The 19201-nt window shown below is 45.5% G+C and overlaps 1 long non-coding RNA gene across 1 annotated transcript; it reads left to right on the top strand.

The window, feature by feature from the left end:
- The first annotated feature begins 11695 nt into the window (after positions 1–11695).
- LOC105104361 (uncharacterized) lies at positions 11696–17272 on the top strand. The gene is made up of 3 exons (XR_838566.3): positions 11696–11893; positions 16882–17024; positions 17142–17272. It is a non-coding gene; the product is annotated as an uncharacterized LOC105104361 (long non-coding RNA).
- The last annotated feature ends 1929 nt before the right edge of the window (positions 17273–19201 follow it).

The following is a 19201-nucleotide window of genomic DNA, read 5'->3' as shown; positions in this document are numbered from 1 at the left end:
ACACTGGCCCTAGATAGCTAAGGTGCATATCAAAGGAATGATTTCAATGAGCCCAGACCTTTGTACCTTCCATACGTAGAAAAGTGCTAAGTTCCTTAACTTGAGATGTCTGATTTTAACAGTAATCTTTAGATGTTCTGACTACCTGGTCTTTGAGGGGCAAAACTCCCATATATCCTGGCTCCTCCCCTGCCTCTTTGGAACAGTCTCTTAGAGCGATCTGAGAGGCTGCCTGCCCGGTTCAAGTCCTCAGAAAGCTTGCCGAATAAAATATAACTTCCAGGTTGTGCATTTTTCACTCAAAATGTGTCTTGTAAAGAGTTGATTTATCCTGAGGGCAATGCGGAGTCACTGAAAGTTTGGAAACAGGAAAATGACCTGATTGGATTTGTGGTTTAAAGAGATACAGACACAAATAAGGGAGACCAGTTGTGAGACCATCACAATTATCCAGGAAGAGATGCCGGCCTGGCCCAGAGGCCCCTGCTCGGGGACAGGCCAGCTGTGACACGGGATGTGCCCCTCCGATGCCCTGCACAAGCTCTGGCCTCCGTGACTTGAACACATTACAAGCTTTGGCTGCTCTATTCGCACTTGACTTGAGTTTCCTTCTTTGGTGATCATCTCATCCAGCCAAGTTTCGAGTTTACAGCCTAAGACTTTTGATGGCTTTTCAGGACATATTTTTCAGACTTTTTATTTCTTTTTAAATGGAACACTGTGGGGGTTTTTTCACGCTTGAAACCCAAGATGGCATGAATGACTTAGTTCAAACTTCTTCCAAAATATTGACTTTGGAGAAAGACCAAATATCTGAAGCTCAATAACAGGTTGGACATTTGTGTTGTTTCTTCTCAAAAAAAGGGGGGGGAGGGAATAGTGTGAGTAAAGGAAAGAGAAGAAAGTAAGGAGGAGGGGAAAGAGAACAAAGGTTTCTCATTTCATCATGTGAAGAATTAGCATCTGAAGAATAAAATCATATCCATGTGAACTTCTCTGAGTCTACAGAAAACAAAAGCATCAAATTCTGAGCCCTCAGATCAAAATGTCAGAAGCAAGGGCAAAGCACAGCTGAGTAGGGAGGGCGGAATCAAAGGAATAGAAGAAAAAAGGTGTCCTGTTCTGGGGAACAAGGTGTTCAGGACCCCAGAGCAACTGTTGGCTGAAATAGTGGACACAGTCCAATTTCCTTGGAGTCTGACCTCACCCCCAGGCACACACCTCTATCCACCATGCTCCTGCCCCGCTGACCAAACCTACCAGAGCTCTCACGCAAGGGTGTCTGCACCAACTCATCCCAACGCCAATAAGATTCCACCCCCAGATCTTCTCGCAGCTGATTTGTTTAGAGCTTTAAAGCCCTGGTTACGATGCATCTTCAAAGACGTCTTTCTGGACCACGCCATCTAAAGTAGCCTCACACCCTTCTCCCTCATCTTTCTCTGTCAAATCACCAGATTCCTCTCTTCATAACACTTACAGCATCTGAAATTACCTTATTCACTTATGTGTTTCTGTTATTTATTCCTCACTTGAGTGGAAACCCCACACGGGCAGGAACCTTATCTGTCTACGCACCACTGGGGTCCCCAGAGCCCGGCACACAGTCTGACACACAATCAGTGCCCACGGTTTGTTCGGCTGAGCATCCCCCTTCCTTCCTCACACGTCAAAAGCACCTCACACCATCAGGGCAAGAGCCCTGAAAGCCTTCATGGCAGAAGACTTTGTGGGGAGGGACCCGTGATGTCTCTGGCAACTTGACCCAAGTCTTAGAAGCCATCTGCATTGATGAATAGTGACATTCCCTAAAAACAGAACAAAAACTGTTCCCCAAATAACGGCAAAACAAGAACACTTTGTTCCCCTCTAATTAATGTACTTTCCATTCACACTCGAGGACAGTGAAGATGAGTCAAGTAATTTCTGCTCACTGGAAACTTCCCTCCGCAGCTTACCACCTGCCCTCCCACCACCATTGACACATACATTTTAAAGTAACACTTTTAAAATGTTTGGCTTTGCTGATGATATGTCAAAGCCACATGCGTATTTTTCTACGTCTGGTCCTCTAAACAAACGTTCGAGGCATTTTAGCCACTAGATCCTATAGACAGAGCATCTGAAGTCCAAAGGCTTTGAATGCCTTCAAAAATGTCTGGGACTCGGAAAAAAATGGTACTGTCTCTCAGACAGAATAAATACAATTCAATAAATGTTTAAGTTACACGCATATGGAAATTAACATGATGTCTGCTTGTCCGCGGTACTGGGTTCATGTACTTCCCAGAGTGGAGACGGCGGAAGTACAGTTGACCCTTGAACAACAGGGTCTGAAACACACACGTCCACTTATGAATGGAGATTTTTCAATAGTAGATTCTACAGTACTATAGTCCGTGGTTGGTTGAGTCCGCAGATGCGTAGGAACGGTGGATATAGGGGGAAGACTATAATTATACACTAGTTAGCCCCCACTTGGTTCAAGGGTTGACTGTACCTTTTAGTATCTTTGGGGTGGTGAGGGTGCTGTCAAAGGCAGTGTACCAAGCCCTGCTGAGCATCGTAAAATAACTCTCACACTATGTGATGTCCCTAAGCCATGGCACGCTGGGAAATTACAACCTTCAGCTCCTCTCCGAAGGACCCAGATAATAGTATCTCATGTATATTTCCTGAGTTTATCCGATGCTTAAAATTACCATCAAAGGGAAGAAATTAACTACTTGATAATTGAGAACTCGTGGCCCCCAGACCTTCTGGCGCCTAGGGGTTGATAGTGTTGACCGTTCTGTTCCCTCATCATCAACCAATCAGAGGATTGTGCACGAGCTGATCACTTACCTGCAACCTCCCTCCCTCACCTGGCCTTTAAATATGCTTTGCTAAAATCCTTCAAGGAGTTTAGGGTTTTTCTTGGGCATTAGCCACCCCATCCTCCTGCAATAAATGCTTCTTTGCTCCAAACTTCGATGCTTCAGTTTGGCCTCATTGTAGGGTGGGCACACGAACTTGCCTTTGGTAACAAACTGACCTGGCGCCACCCACCTGTGAACTCACTTGTAGGTGGAATCCTTGCCACGCTGACCAGTTCTCGAGAAGTGAATGAGTGTGTCCCTGATTTTCCAGTTAAGGCTTAGCACAGGATCCGTGACTCGGAGTCCAGTTCCAGTCTCAAGTACACCAAGTACGCCGCGTCCCCCTTCTCCCGTAACTACACTTGTCAGACCCCTTGTCCTTGCTTTGGGTCAGAAAACACGGCTGAGTAGAGAGGACAGGACTCAGGATGACAGGGAAGGAAGAGAGAAGTGAAGGGGGCCTCTCAGGGGCAAGGTTCCCCAGACTGCCTCTCTCACCCCCGCTCCCGCCTCCACGTTTCCCAGTTAAAGCGGCACTGGGGGATTAAGGACCCATCAAGAGAGTCTTCAGGAGGTCTTGGAACTGGATTAGGAAGGAGGTGAGGAAGGGAGGATGGCGCCTGGGGGGAGGGTGCAGAGGTTACAGAGGAGGGAGGGGGAGGGTACTTACTAGGGGACTTCCTGGGGCGAGGAGTCCCTCAGAGGTGGGCTTCGAACCTCCGTGTGCAGGACATCACCTTCCATCCAAAGTCTCTTTCTCCAAGACTCCCTGCCAGACAGGAGTTCCACACTGGAGCTCCAGGGTCCTGGTGGTGTCGGACATCTTCCCTAGGTGCTTCGTATTGTGCAGACAATCAAAGAACGTGGGGGTTTGTACCGAACCTAACACAGCTCAGAATCCGGGGCTTGTAAATAAGGAGTTGTGTGTCCTCACGTTCTCGGAGAGCTTTTCTTCCACGGGCTGTTGTTCCAGACCATCACCAAATGAAGAGAAGTCAGCCTATTTTTATTTTTTTTAAACTCTTTTTAAAAAAACAATTTTATGTTTTAAAAAAATGTGGGGGGGATAGATAATTAGGTTTATCTTTATTTATTTATTTTTCGTTCATGCTAAGCACATGCTCTACCACGGAGCTACACCCTCCCCCTTCAGCCCGTTTTTAATGGCCTCCAAAGTGGATCGCACTGTCTGTTCCGGTGTCCACACACTCAGGAGGCTGGTGAGTTCACCTAAACTCTGCAGGCAGGGCTCTGGCCCCCAGCCATGGGAGCCAGAGGAAGCTTCCACCAGCTTCGATGTGTTATTCTTTAACAGGGTCAGGAAGCTTCTGGAGACCCAATCATCCTCATTTCTGCAGCCTCCTCGGGGGCTTGGAGAGTGTGCTGTTCTAGAACCTCGGTGTTGAAGTAGCCCCCACTGAGGAAGTCTCTTCACCCCCTAGAGGGCAGGAAGGTGGCTCCAAGGAGCCCTGAGAAGGGGGCTCAGTTTAGAGCGTGAGTGGTGAAGGTGAACGCGGGGAGCACACAGGCCTCCTGCTCACGCTCCCGGGCCTGCCAGCCGCTGTCAGCTGCCCCCAGCCCCCTGTGCTCAGCAGCAAGGGACTCACCCCCTACCCTCAGCCCCCAAGGGTGGCCTCTGGCTTTCAAGGAACAGAGGCCAGAGGTTTCAGGATGCATGACCACGCTCAGGAGGAAAAGGCAGCTCGAAAGCTGGGTCAGAGGGTAGAGGGTGCAGGGCTGCTGGGACACGGGCTGCATCCGGCCGGATGTTTCTGAGGAAGGAAGGGAGGAAAGGGAGTCAGTGCCTGCTGGCCTTCTGAAGGCGGCTCGGCCTCTGAGACGGTTCCCACACGCCTCTGACCTCCCTGCCTGAGGCTCAAAACGGGCCTGAAAATCTCTTCCAGCCCAAGTCCTGACTCCAGCATTAGGGCTACACCAGAAACAGAAAGGGGACAGTCAGCAGGCTGGGCTGCTGTGCCCGATGCCCCCAGGGGACCCTGAGAAACCGAGATGCCTGGGGCAGACTGCCTGCGTTGGGAGGGTGTCCGGGATCTATGCCCAGTGTAGGAGCTCACGGATGCTCCCAGGCCTGGGTACAGGCTGTCCTCCAGCACAAAAGGCCTCCTGACTTCACAGTTGTGGGAGGAAAGGGCATTGACTGGCCTTGAGTGAGAGGCCTGGGTTCCGCCCCAATCTCTGGGAGCCACTGGGGGTCTCAGGGTTTCCTGGGCTCCACCAGCGGTTTCCACTGAGACTTCCTCTTTTGTGCCAAAAAATTTCACAGGCCTCCACGTGACAACTCTTCCACGGCCAGTGAGGTTCTAAAGATAAGGTGAAACTGCTACTTGTATAAATGTTCCCTTTTAAAATCCCTTAAATTACTCATAAACACCAAGATACACTTACTTATTTTGAGGGGCATTTGTAAGATCAGATCCCAGCAAGGGACAGCAGTCACACTTATCAATCCCTGCTCAGCCCAGGCATCGGGAGGAACAGTAACCAACTAGCCAGCATTCTTGACTGGTTATGGGTTTCATTTTGGTTTCGCTGTTTGTAAGTCTGCTAAGCCCCTGTCGTCAAATTTGTGTGGGTTCAGTATGCACGTAATGCAACTCCATGCTAAATGTATTTTAAAATATTGGTTGATTTAAAAGATGCATTTTGATCAATGTGACTAGCAACTCAGGAAAGTTTCTCTGTATTTCTGTGTTTTATTTATTGCAATAATATCTATGCCCGTTTGGGAAAAAAGTTTTAAAGATGTACAGGGGTGGTGAGGTCTGTGCGTTATCTGAGTGTAGGTGATGCCAGCTGCAGACGGACTAGCAGGGCCCTGGCAATACAGCCGAGATAGTCCAGTGGGAGCCAGGCGAATGAGACGATCAAACTACCCTCAGCTTGAAATCCCTGTGCATCTGTGCTCTCTAGGCAAGTCTGTGCTGTTTGACCCAAAAGGATACCTTGGCTTTCAACTCACATTTCAAAACACTAATTTTGAGCAAGGGTGGTTGGACTTATTTTTATATAGTCCCTCGATTCTAATGACACTTCATGTTGCCTTGTCATTTTTTGGGTGTTCATGTGTCTCATTGCCTGTGGGTCTCAGAACATCCCTGGGAGGTAGGCAAAGTGAGTACATCTCCCATTTTTCAGACTCGGAAACTAAGGCTAGGGGGAGGGTATATCTCAGTGGTAGAGTGTATGCTTAGCATGCATGAGGTCCTGGGTTCAATCTCCAGTAACTCCATTTAAAAAAATTAAAATAAATAAACCTAATTTCCTCCCTCCTAAAAAAATTAATAAATAGAATTGAAAAAAAAAAAAGATGATTTAAAAACAAGAAAGAAATTAAGGCTCCAAAACCCCAAGGTCTTGTCTGAAGTCCAACAAGCTAAATCAAAGTTAGAGTTGGAACAAGAATCCAAGTTTTCTGATTGGAGGACCATCTAGGTTCAAAAAATTAAAATAAAGCACAAACGTTGTCACTGTGCTTACCAGGAAGGGTTTGTCTAAAACAGAGGAATGGCCTACGTGCCTAACTTCCCTTTCAGTCCTATAATAGATCTTTTAAATTCCCAGCCTGAATTCTGCTAGAGGGTGCTGTTACTGGACCCTGTTCGTCTGCCCCCCCTGGTGGCCGTTACACAAATCACAGGTCGGAGAGCACCTCCTAGGGCAGCGGTTGATCTCTGTTTCATCAATCGTGCATTCACACCTTCAGCACCGCGGGCGGGCCAGGCTCCGCACTAAGTGCTGGGCGTTCAGAAATGAACAAAACAGGGCACCGCCTCATAGGTGGTAGACAAACAAGTGACTAGGTGATTACAAAATCACGGGCCAAGTGTCGTAGACAAAATGCTGAGAGTACAAAAGATACCTGGGCGGGCTTCGTAGGGGAAAGAGCAGACGGGAAGGGAAGGCAGGGACGGAGCCAAGTTCCAAAGGCCAAGTAGGAGACGGAAGGTGGCATTAGGAATTCAGGGAGCAGCCAGGATCTAGTTCAAGATGGCGGAATTCAGAGCACAGGTTGCAACGGGGGAGCAAGAGATGGGTCTGAGAGATTGGCTGGGGCCAGATGATGGAAAGTTTTTCATGTCACACTGACATTTGAACTCATAACCCCTAGGCTATTAGTGTTGAAACTTTTTTTGTCCTGTTCCCTATCAATGAAAATATTTGACTATGAATCGCCAATAGATGGGTATTTATTCATGTGTACATTTTATACCCAAACAATGCAGTGTAAGAATTCAGAGCATGGGATCTGGCATCAAACTGACTAGGTGCAAGTCCTGGCCCTGCTGCTTATTAGCAGTGCGACCTTGTTACTGAGTCCAAACTTGTTCTGCTCAGCACACGACAGGACAACACATTGGGAGATGAGGTGTTGGGACAAGGAATAACAGCTTTATTTGGAAAGCCAGCAGACCGAGAAGGTGGCAGATGAATGTCCTGGAGAACCACTTTCCCCAAGTCAGAATTCAGGCTTCTTTTTTACTAAGAAGGGGAGGAGGTGTGGTTGATTGTTGCAAACTTCTTGGTGTCAGAATCCTTTGTTCTTGCAGCCGTCCACGTGGGTCAGGTCACGATGTCCCTGTAAACCTCCAACAAGGCAAATGCTATTTTCTATTCTGCAGCTTTTTATCTTTATATGAATGGGAAAGTGTTCGACCCTTAAAGGTCAGAGCCTTGAGAATGGGCTCTCCTGTGTATTTGAGGCTACAGGGAACATTCTTTTACAAAAGGTGCAGAACCAGCATGACTGAGCACAGGAAACAGAGTGCAGGGTGACAGCCAAAGGAACAGATCTAACATGGAGTCAGGTTTTCTTCCCTTCTACAGCCTTGAGCAAATAACCAATCCGTACCTAAGCACCTGATCTGTAACCTGAGGAGAATAGCAGACCCACGTTGTAGGGCTGGAAGACAATTAAATGAATTAATCCAAGAGGAGAATTTAGGACAATACTTGACATACAGTACATGTTATATTAGCTTGTATTATTATATGCCTTTAGGATTTGGTGCTACAATAGAATTGAGGGTGGGATTTACACCAAATAGGGGCTCTGTCCACTCTCAGAAAGCCTGTTTTGATATTACTTCAAAATGTCAAGAATTATTCTAGTCTTCTTCTATTTTGTAGATGAGTTAATTAGTGTCCCCCCCCCCCTTTTTCTTTTAGATTCCACATATAAGAGATATCATATGGTATTTTTCTTTCTCTTTCTGGCTTACTTCACTTAGAATGACAACCTCCAAGTCCATCCATGTTGCTGCAGATGGCATTATTTCATTCTTTTTTTTTATCACTGAATAATATTCCATTGTACACTAATACCACAACTTCTTTATCCAGTCATCTGCCGATGGACATTTAGGTTGTTTCCATGTCTTGGCTATTGTATATAGTACTGCTATGAACACTGACACATTGTAACTGACTATACTTAAATTAAAAAGAAAGAATTATTCTCATCTTCAAAATCTCCAAGTTGAAGAGGAGACCAACCTCTCACCCACCCACCTACCTAAGACAAAGGAGCTTTGTCATTCTGTGATCATCCTTCTACCAAAATTTGTAGATGTAGGCGGTTCCTCTGCAGAACTGGAAGTGGTGAGGCAGGGCTGAGGGCGGGGCTGGAGAGTCCCAGGTCATGCTGATGCTTGTCTGAGTACCACCCTTGGGGATTTTTAAAGGAAAATACAAATATTAAATAAACAACCTTCTAAAAACATTGTCATTTAAATTATTAGGACACTGCATATTTTTGCTCTCACTAAAAAATTTGTTTTTGCAAAGGTAAAACATGCTTGTTTTTTTGTCGTCTTGGTTTAATACTTTGTAATGTAGCCATTCGAAGTTCTTGTTCCAAATTCAAAATATTCCAGTACTTGGTTTTGAAATAACTGAAAAGGAACGTCCCTCCAGACATGCACAGATACCAAATGGAACAAGCGCTTTATGGACTACGCCTAATATATAGTGATGTTCATTTTCCAGTCTCCTCCACCAATTATGCAAAAAGGTATTCACTGAAATTCAGCTGACAGTTTCCATTTTTCCTGAAGTCCTTCAGTTGCTGTTGCCAAATAATTGGAAGGTTTCACCTTTTCATATTGTTCATCACTTAGTTTATTTTAGAAGCTGTGTGTATGAGGTTAGACTATCCCATTTCCAAGTTTTGAAAGTAAGCAGATACATGAGTTTTTATAGGTGGCCCACTTACATAACTTCAGCCTCAAAATCACACAACTCCGGAGAAATTTCCACTATCGGTTTTCAGTATAAACTCATGCTCTCCAAAGCGTGAGTTTATTTTGAAAAGCTGTTACTCTCTCACACTTTGTTATGACATAACCTTTGCCAAAGGACAAGTGTATTTATTTTTCCCAAATATCTTTCAGGTGCATTTTACTGACACCACTTTCATAGTGGAAAAGGTCAGCAGATTTAGAGCAGTGTCTGTTTATAAAAGAAAAATTTATAGCATGTTTAGGGTTGGTAAGCCGTTTAAATACTTTGCCACCAGGAAACTCGCTTCACTTCACCTGGTATGGATCGTGGGACAAGCTGTGTTCCTCATCCCCAGTTACTTCTAGGTGGGGAGTGGTACACATACACACACATATAAAACAAAAAGCCTCCGTTGAGGACTACAGATGAAACATACTCGCTTCTGCTGGAGTCATTTTAACCTAGTGGTGCCCTGTTAAATGTTTAACAACCATCAATCTGAAAAGAAGAAAAGACCCTGGGGTTAAACATCCTCACCTCGGTCAGTTTCAAGCTACCAACACGACGTCACTGATTGCAGATCTGGGGAGAGGTGCACAGCCGGGGACCACCACATAACATGTTCATCACCCAGATATACGAGATTTAAGTGACCTCCAGAGCACATGTAATAGCAAAATGTAGTGAAATGATTTGGAAGGGATGGATATATTTAAGTATGTATTACCTTTGTTTCCAAAATAATCTGTTTAATTATAAGTGTATGTAATTTGATTTTTTAAAAAAATTTTTAGTGCTCACTTGGGCAGCACATATACTAAATTTTTTTTATTGAAGTGTAGTTGATTTACAGTATTACTTTCACGTGTAGAGCCAAATGATTCAGTTATACATATACGTACATATTTTTTTTGTAATTTGATATTTAATAATGGTTGTGCTTATCAACCAGCTCACAAAATTCCTGAAAATTTAATCGTAGGCTCTCATGATCCATTATAAACCTGTTCCTCACGCTGCTTTGGCCTGTTTGTGCTAAAGGAGCAGTGTCCTGCCTGCGTGCGTCTGTGTGTATGTGCGCTTGTGTATGTTCCAAACTATTAATGGTATTTTCTGCTGAATATTTCATATGACACATTTCTGATTTTTTAATATAATGGGCTGTTGAAATTAAATATTTCTCTTAAAAGAATAATTTGGCCAGTTTCTGACAATAATGTTAATAATGTTAATAATCTGTTTAAAATAATGTTAATAATCTGTTTAAAATTTACATTATATTTATAGACTGGTTTATAGATTGGCATCTTTTCAATACTGACCTCTAAGCTACAAGAGAGCATATCTCCCCATTTATTCAAGTATTCTCTTTGTCTCTCTCCATAAAGTTTTGAAGTTTTCCTCCTATTGGTCCTTTTTAAGTGTGCTACTTGGTAATACACAGTTCTGGTTGCCATGGTTAATAGAACGTATTTTTTCCCTGATGTTTCCAAGTTGCTTATGGGTGTTACATATAACAACCATTGATAGTATATACAATAGCTATTGCTTTTTTATAGATTATGTAAGCAGAGTTTTTATTGAAAAATGCCTTTGGCTTTTAAACAATGTATACCAGAGCAATTAGCTTATAAAACCTAGGCACATTCTGGGAGCACTTTGACAAATTTTAAGACGTCTTCTATGGCCGTGGACATATTTATGTTTTCTTCATCCTTGATATATTTTGATCTTTTATGTGTTATTAGAAATTTACTCATTTTGCCTAGATTTTACAGCTTTGAGCTGAGTTCAGCATAATAATCTACACATAAAACCCATAAACCTGTCCTGTATCTGTGCTTCTATTCCTTTCTTCATGCTACACTGTTTTTTTCTTCTTTTTTCCTCTTGATCAGCTTTGCAAACAGTTTCTCTCTTTGTCTTGTGTTTTAAACAAACGTCTCCGATTTACTCAGCACACGTACGGCTTCTCTCTTTTCTAAAAACTATTCCGTTTTCATCCCTGTCACATCCTCTTCCTACTTTTCTTAGTCATATTTTCTTGGCTCGCTTTTTAACTTCCAGTTGAACCGTTTATTTATATTCTTTTTTCTTGTTTAGTTATAAAAGCCTTCAAAGTTCGTCACTGTTCTGTGGGTGAAACTTGACCTTCTCACTTATGTAATGTCCTAGTTATTGCTGTTTGCCAAATAACCTGTAATTGCACTTTTGATTTCTCTTTGATCCAAAAGTTATGTAGGAGTGTGTTTTCTTTTTCCTTCTTTTTTTGAGGGTTTGGCGCTAACATTTAGTTTCTCTGCATTTTGGTCCAAGATTGTGGCCTACGTGATTTCTCCTCCTTGGAATATGTTAAAGTTTTTTTTTCTTGTGGCCTAATAGTGGATGGCTGTAAGCAAATGTGCCATGGGCTTGGAACAGAGGATGGATTCTCTGCGGGGAACAGAGTGGGACATACATCTGTAGTTGGGAAAATATTTTGCTGCAACCTGCTTCATGTAAGCCAGCTGAATCGCCGGGTGGAATTTTTAACTCCCAGAAAACTGTTTTTTTTTTTTATTGCAAGGGCCAGGTTTTGTTGAGCTCTTAGAAGAGGGAGGAGGAGGACAAGGAGGAAGCGCAGGAGAAGGAAGGAAGCTAGTTTGCTCAGAATTCCAGCAACTCGGCCCGAAATATCAAGAACCCAGCTGGGAGGACTAGCTGCCTAGACACTCACACTGTGGCTCCCAGACTTGAGAAGAAACAAGAGCTGAGAGAAAACCAGTTTCCTCTACTCAGAGAGATAAGTGCATAAGGTAGGAAGGCAGAGGGGTGGAGGGGGTAAGAACATGAGGTAACAGGTGAGTCCCCTGGAGCCCTAGGAGGAAGGAGGCTTCCAGTGTTCTCTGCTGACGTGAGATGACCACCATGGGCTAGAGATGGCGGCAGGGCTGACCTAGACCAAGCAAGGGCACCGGTGGGGCTCTGATGACAGGGAAGGGGGCTGGCAGGAGAGCTCACCAGGGCGAGGGATGCTCCAAAGTCACAGCCAGACCTCCTGGGAACCCTTGGGCTCAGGTCAGGCCAAAAAACCAGGCTAGCTATGACCCTTGGTCACCAAGGAAGGAGGCCACCACCAAAGGCCAGGACAGGGCTGTGCAGTAAAGGCCAGTCTTGTCTCACCTCCCCAAGGCTGTGAGGTCACGTGAGCCTTTGAAACCCAAAAGAAACCCAGAGGACTGCAAAAGACAACCTTGAGAGAGACAGGTGTTCTTCGCATTTAATGTCTCTGGGGCGGGGATGTGAGTCACCATCAATGCCTCTGACATCACTCTCAGCCAGCTGGTTTACAGTCATGACACAGGCGTGTCATTGCCTGTTTATATGTGAAGACCCAAAGCCCTTAGTCAAAACTTGCAGAACGATGGCTGTCAGCAGCTTGGAAGAAAGTGTCAAAGTAATAGGGAGGCAATGGTTGTAGGGAAGATGAGAGACGTGATCAATTAAATACTCCCCACACAGGAGGCAAAAGCCAGAGTTGTCCGTTGGGCTCACCGGGAGGCGGACTCTGACGTGGAGCTAACCACGCCGAAGGTTTATCAGGAAAGGCCCTTGGGGCAAACCTACGGAAGGGAGCAGAATTGGGCAGAGGCAAAAATTGGGCTGTGATGAAGTCACAATGAAAGCGTCAGCTCAACCCAGGGGACTTTCTGAGGCTGAGATGGTCCTATACAGTTGTTCCAAGTAGGGGCAGAGTTCAGGGCTTCCTGCCTCTATTCCTTGCCCCAGCAACTCATCTCTGGACTTACTGGCCTGTCAGGGGGTGAGCAGTACGAGCTTGGACTCGGTAACAGTGTGATAGAAGGTGATAACTTCCACCTGCAAAATAGGACTTGGTGAGGAGGGATGGTGAGTCAGGGGAAAGGGGCGTTTTGCAGGACTAAATGGTACCACATCTGTTAGGGCCGACCTCATTGAGTAAGTGACGCTTACACAGACCGGAAGTGGGGAGGGAGTGTGCGCTTGTGGGTGTCAGGCGGGAAGAGGGTTCCAGGCAGACGGGAAATGAGGGCAAAGGTCCCGAGGTGGGAGTATGCCTGGGTGGTTGGAGGAACAGGGAAAGGACAGTGGCTGATGGGGAGAGGGAAGGAGAGATTACTAGCTGAGATACATTAGGGACTGGGGGGTCAAAGGTCTGTCATGCAGACCCTTCAGTCACTGTAAAGTTTGGCTTCACCTCTGAATGACGTGGGAGCCACTGGAGGGTCCTGAACAAGGAAATGACATATTCTGATGTGCCGTTGAACGGGACTCCTCTGGCCTCTGAATTGAGGATAGACTTACAGGGGGCAGGGGGAGATGTAGGGAGTCCACAGCATTAATCTGTCTGGGGAGAAACGAGTGCCATCTGCCTGTTGTGGGCTCTGCTGGGTAAATGGCACGTAAGAACTGGGAGAAATGATGGGAGGGATGTAAGTGACTTTTCTGCTTCTCTTTGATACCTGCCCTGCACTGGATAACGGCTGGAGGCTGGACCGGTCCCGGCTGACCTTTCCCGGGGATTATGACAAATGAGATGGAGGTGATGAGGGAGGGAGACTGTTTGTTTCCTTCCAAGTTTGCTGGCAACTGCTCCCCAAGAGGAGTGGCCGGCCAGTGGGGAGAAATCTGATCCTGGCTAGATGTGTATTTTGGGGAACTGAGGGCTTGTGCACTCTCTGAACAGGAAACTCAGCCAGTTGGTCAATAGGGCTGCTTTTTAAAGACCCAACATAACTCTCAACTATGATCTCTGGCCTCCTGGTCCCTTTCAAAAGAGTGAGAGGGGGAGCTTGCAACCAAACGTGCATCAGGACACATGGGGTGGGAGGAGAGTAAGTTCTCCTGGGCTTTTGTGACTTTTCTTAATGCGACTCATGGAAATCCAGTGCCTGCCACGTTCAAGGAAGCATGCAATGAATGCAATAAAAAAAACTGGCAGGATCTGAGCTGAATGCACCCAGAACACACATCAAACCACTGCAAGGAGCTGACTGCCTTGTGACTCATCTTATTCCCCTAAACACGTAATCAGACAAACCCAATTCATCAAGGGTTCTTCTTGGTTGTGGTTGGTCAATCAAAGCTTGCTATGGTTTAGACAGACCTCAGGGAACCCTAAAGAGACTTGAATTTTCAAAGGCAGTCCCTAGGATTTTCCATTGTCCCTTGTCTACACACATTACCTCCTTTTTTCCTTCTCACCTTGGCCCCAAGGCTCTTGCTGTTTCTTTCAACCAACAACTTTGGGGCACCTCCTCTGGACTGAGCTCTGAGCTGAGCCCCAGAGGGTCAGAGCTGAATAATTCAAAGTCCCTGCCTTTCAGTTGCATTTGCTCTAGAAGGTAGAGTGACCAGCCCAGAACTCTGATGCACCATGAATAAGTCCTTCAACAAAGCACCCCAGGGAAGGGCTAGCCCAGCCTCTGAACTGGGTCTTGGAGCATGAGATAAAGAGAGAAGTTTACTCATAGCAGAGGAAATAATAGCTCATAACTACAACTGGCTCTCAAAAAGAAGACGTGTTGTAGGCATATAAACTTATTGTCAGTTTTCCTGATAGGAAAGTTACGTAGCACACAATTCACAAGTGAGAATAAAATACACAACATTCATTACGGTAGATCTTACAGTCTCATTCTCGCCAAGTGCTTTCAGTGATTCTTGCTGAACCACTGTATCCATACTCAACCTACGGTTGTAACTGTCAGGACTGCTGTTGATACTTTGTTTAGGTTAATGAGGAAGATAAAAGTGAGGTGAGGACTTCACCCATTAGTCCGTGACATGAGCCACTCCTTTGCTGAATCGGGTCATAGTCTCAGATGTTGGAGGAGGAGGTTCGGAAGCTTTTGTGCACTTGGTAACACAACAGCCACAAACAGGACCCATCTGAAAGTTTAATCTGTGTTATTAATGTTTCTCCATCATTTCCTTAAGTCTAGACATTCAACACAGCATTGAATCAAGCCCTGAGTCTTAGCGTTTGCTGCTTTCTGGGGTGTAAGTGCTCCCAGCATGGCCATTTCCAAGCCACCAACATGCCAAACAGAGACACAGTAGCAGGGGGTCACAGGGTGTTTCCAACACACAGATACAATAGACACAAACAACCTGGGAGCACACATAACAGAAAACTGTAGTGAAATAATCAGAAAGTGAGAGTTTGGAGTATTCACCTCCTGCTTTTAATATAATGTGTTTAATTATAAATTAACAAAATGTAATGCCTGATCATGGCTGTGTTTAACCGCTGTCTTGCAAAATTCCCCCAAACTGAACCACTGGCCTAAGCCATCTCCCACCTACTGCTGGTCCCAGCACACAGTAGGAATTCAATAAATGTATAAATAATAAAACTCTTTTATTAAGAAATGGAAAATAGAAATGGGTTAGCTAAGGTGGAGAGATAATTGGCCTGAGTCCATGATGAAAGTACTTTCCAGAAAGCGCTGGTGACGTCTGCTCCTCCTCTCAGTGCTTTCAGTGTCATTTCCTTCTGGAAGCATCAAGCCCACTTAGCTGTGCGAGGGAGAAGGGGCCCCGCAGAGTGACCCGCATGTGTCAGTCTCCCCCCTGAGCCCACCGAGCGTGAAGGGCCTCCCGCCGAGCACAGACTCGGGCGGCTTTGTGTCCAGACAAGGGCGCTGGCCCCTGTCTGACCTCGCACACTGTGTCCAGTGACACGGATAGACCATCTCCAGTGGCTCAGCCATCTTCCTGCCCAGCAAGACCTGCAAAGACGTGTGACTGCACCACAGACCCTAAGGGCTCAATCAGGGAAGCCCTCCGTCCTTCTGAAAGTCATGTGACAAGACCCATGGAGAGGGCGCGGCCCACACCGAAATCACAAATCCGTATGTTACCGGACAGCAGCTGTGGTTCTAAATACACCTCACCATCTCTGTGAGCTGCAGCACGCAGGCTTCTCTTCAAGCACCATGACCACACACCTGTGGGCTTGCTCTTGGGATGAAGGAGGACCAGTGTCCCCAGCGATGGTCCTCAGGGCAGGGAGGCCTGCTCCCTCCGCTTCCTCCCTGACCACCGGAAGGGCAGAGAAGGCCAGCCGCACTGGCCGTCTATGCCTCTTTTCTGTCACTGCCCCTCCTTCTTTGGGTCTTGCCTTCCCATTTTCTAAGAACCATGCCACCTGGTAAAAATCCTGCTGCTGTGAAGCCAAACTCATGATCTGAATGGTCTGGGGAACTCCGTACGGGATTAGGAGCGTTCATGGAGTCAACCCCGGGTGATGGACCCCGACTCTCCAAAGGCAAATTTAGAGCTGGGTATTGTGTCTGAGTGACTAAAGGGGCCCAGGCTAATTATAGGTAGGTGGCCATCTTTCCTGTTTCTAGCAACCAGGGAGATGCTCTGCTCACAATTTCCAGATTTGTGTTTGAGTCCCTTCGATCCCTGCAGTGTCCCTTTATCTTTCCGGGGCCAGGTCAAGTTCACCAGCCCCTGCTCATCAGCCCTGAAGAGGACACTTCATCTGAACTTGCCCTCAGCACACCCATCTGCTCCGGCAGGTGATGTCGGCACAACACCTTGCAGTAAGCAAGATGTTCCCAAAGGGTCCAGCTGAGACGTGCAAGGCTTTCTCACCAGCCCCCCTTAAAATGACGGTGGACTGCTTTAGAACCTAGAAGTCTCCATCTCCTCTAAAATGTCTATGCTGTCACTTATGTTTTTATTGCTTTATATCCTCTCTTAACTTCCATTAATATCTAAATATCCCTGCGTATGTTTTTTTTCTATAAAGCCATCATTAACTCCTTGAGGGCAGAAACCATTAATTCTACAGCGTGGGGGACCCTACAGCTAGTCCCTGCTTCTCCCTTGCCAACTGAACTCCAGTTTTGTTCAGGAGCCAATGTGTCCAATTTTGGACCCTTAGACCTGCAGGTAAGTGTGTTGTGAGGGCTTCTGGGAAAGCTTTTTCCTTCGATAAAAAGGCAGACGTAGCATTGTTGGTTGCCTTTTCTGCTTTGTGTTTGAATTGTTCTGTTCTGCTTTGAATAGAGACGTGATGACTGGTGCTGAAACAACGGCCTTGTAACTATGAGGAAAAGTCTAAAAGAATTCCACAGATGCTGGTCCTGCCAATATTGAATCCATGAACCCACCGAGTGATTGCCTACCTCCAAGCTTCTTGTAATGGGGAAAAAAATAAATAAACCCTTATTGATTGAAGCCACTATAGATGGGTTTTCTGTTACTTCACAGCCATGCTTGCAAGAAGAAAGGGTAGGAATCAAAGGAGCACAACCTCCAGTTCACTATGTCCAATTTCTGTTTCCCGAATCTCACACAAGTACATCCGCTGGACCAAATGAGTGTCTCATATGAAACCGGAACCGTAGTGGGTATCTGGGAAAGAAGGAAATGTCTTTGGCTTTCTACTCTTGGCTTGCACCACACAAAAGGGTTGGAATGGAGTTGAGTGAGCCAGTTTGCAGTACCCGCCATCCCTGCAATGACAAGTAGGGAAGCGGGTGGGGGGGATGGGCATGGCCCCGGGCAGCATCCTTAAGTGATGTCTTTGCATTGGTTAAAGTAACACACTAGCTGCTGGAACAGACAAGCTCTCAAATCTCACACAATATAGCACAATAGAAGTGTATCACTTAATCCTGTAAAGTCCACAATGGGTTTTGGTAATTATGGAAGGAGAATGCCTTGTGCTATATCATCATTCTGAGCCCCAGGCTGACTTATTCAACTGGGAGATGGGAGAAAAAAGAAAGTGAAGAGGGCACATGCATTTCTCAAAAGCCTTGACCTAGAAGAGACATGTATCACTTCCACTCATATTCCATTGATGAGAATTCGCCATGTAACTCCCACCTTGCAAGATACAAGGCATGTGGTCCCTGGCTTGGCAGCCACTTCCTAGGAACAACTCTGCTCTACAGAGGGAGAGAACAAATCCCTAGTGGCCAGCTAGTTGTCTGTCACCATCTAAACATGGTAGAGTCACTACGGATGGTTTCATCCCGAAGACAGTTCATCAGTAATTCCTCATAGATGAATCAATGAATTAATGAATATTTGCATCTCAACTGAGATATTAAATTCAAAGCAATTTTAAAAATCTTTTTAATGTCAATGTCTGTAAGAATAATTTTTTCCTAAGAATTATTTTAAATTGTTAAGTCTTTTGAAGAAAGGGAAACATATTAATAACCTTGAATATATCTTTTAAAATTCAATTTATGCCATGGAGATCCTTAATCTTGAGAGTCTGTGGATAGAATTCGGAAAGTTTGTAACGTTGGATGTGAAAAAAAAGTGCATTTTTAGTTTTACTAACCTGTAACTGAAATTTCACATTTCCTTCAATTCCGGATCTAAGGAACACGCCATAGGCATGTTAGCAGCATCTGTGACCACCACTAAGTGAAATTATGTAACTGTAATATGGCATATTCTTATGCTATATTATAGATATCTTGAAATACTGCTTTCAAACAGCTTTCCATCATTCTTTGTTTTTTTTTTTAAATTGAAGTACAGTCGGTTTACAATGTTGTGTTAGTTTCTGGCGTAGAGCAAACTCATTGAGTTGTACATACACATATTCCTTTTCATATTCTTTTTCATTATAAGCTATTACAAAGTATTGAATATAGGTTCTACACCTCCTCTGTTAATTTCATTGTCTTTTGCCCCTCCCCCAAGTCTAGCCCTTTTCTTCCAGTTTTTGGGGCCCTAGGTTGCCCTGGTCTCTGCTCAGAGGCTGCCGGGAGACCCACCATAATGCATTCGGAACTCACTAGGATCTGGAGCGGGCAGCGCCCTGGAGGGCTGGGATGCAGGGAGACTTCCTGGTATCAGATTCCTCCCTCTCACATCAAATCACGCCACGCCTGGACTTTGTGGATACTCTTCCAGATGACCTGAGAGCACGAAAGCTGCCGTTCCCTTTCAGCTTTCTCTGCAGCACCCCCCACCCCTCCAGGCAAGCCCAGGGTTTTTCTGCCTGATCAGACAAGCCTTCCCAATGAGGAGCAGAAGGGTTGCTTTCTTCCTGGGCAAACATTCATGGCTTCTTGCGCGGTTCCAGGAGATGCTAATAAGTG

Source organism: Camelus dromedarius, chromosome 2 (assembly GCF_036321535.1).
Source record: "Camelus dromedarius isolate mCamDro1 chromosome 2, mCamDro1.pat, whole genome shotgun sequence".
Taxonomy (NCBI): Eukaryota; Metazoa; Chordata; class Mammalia; order Artiodactyla; family Camelidae; genus Camelus; species Camelus dromedarius.
This window is presented reverse-complemented; position numbering and strand designations above follow the sequence as displayed.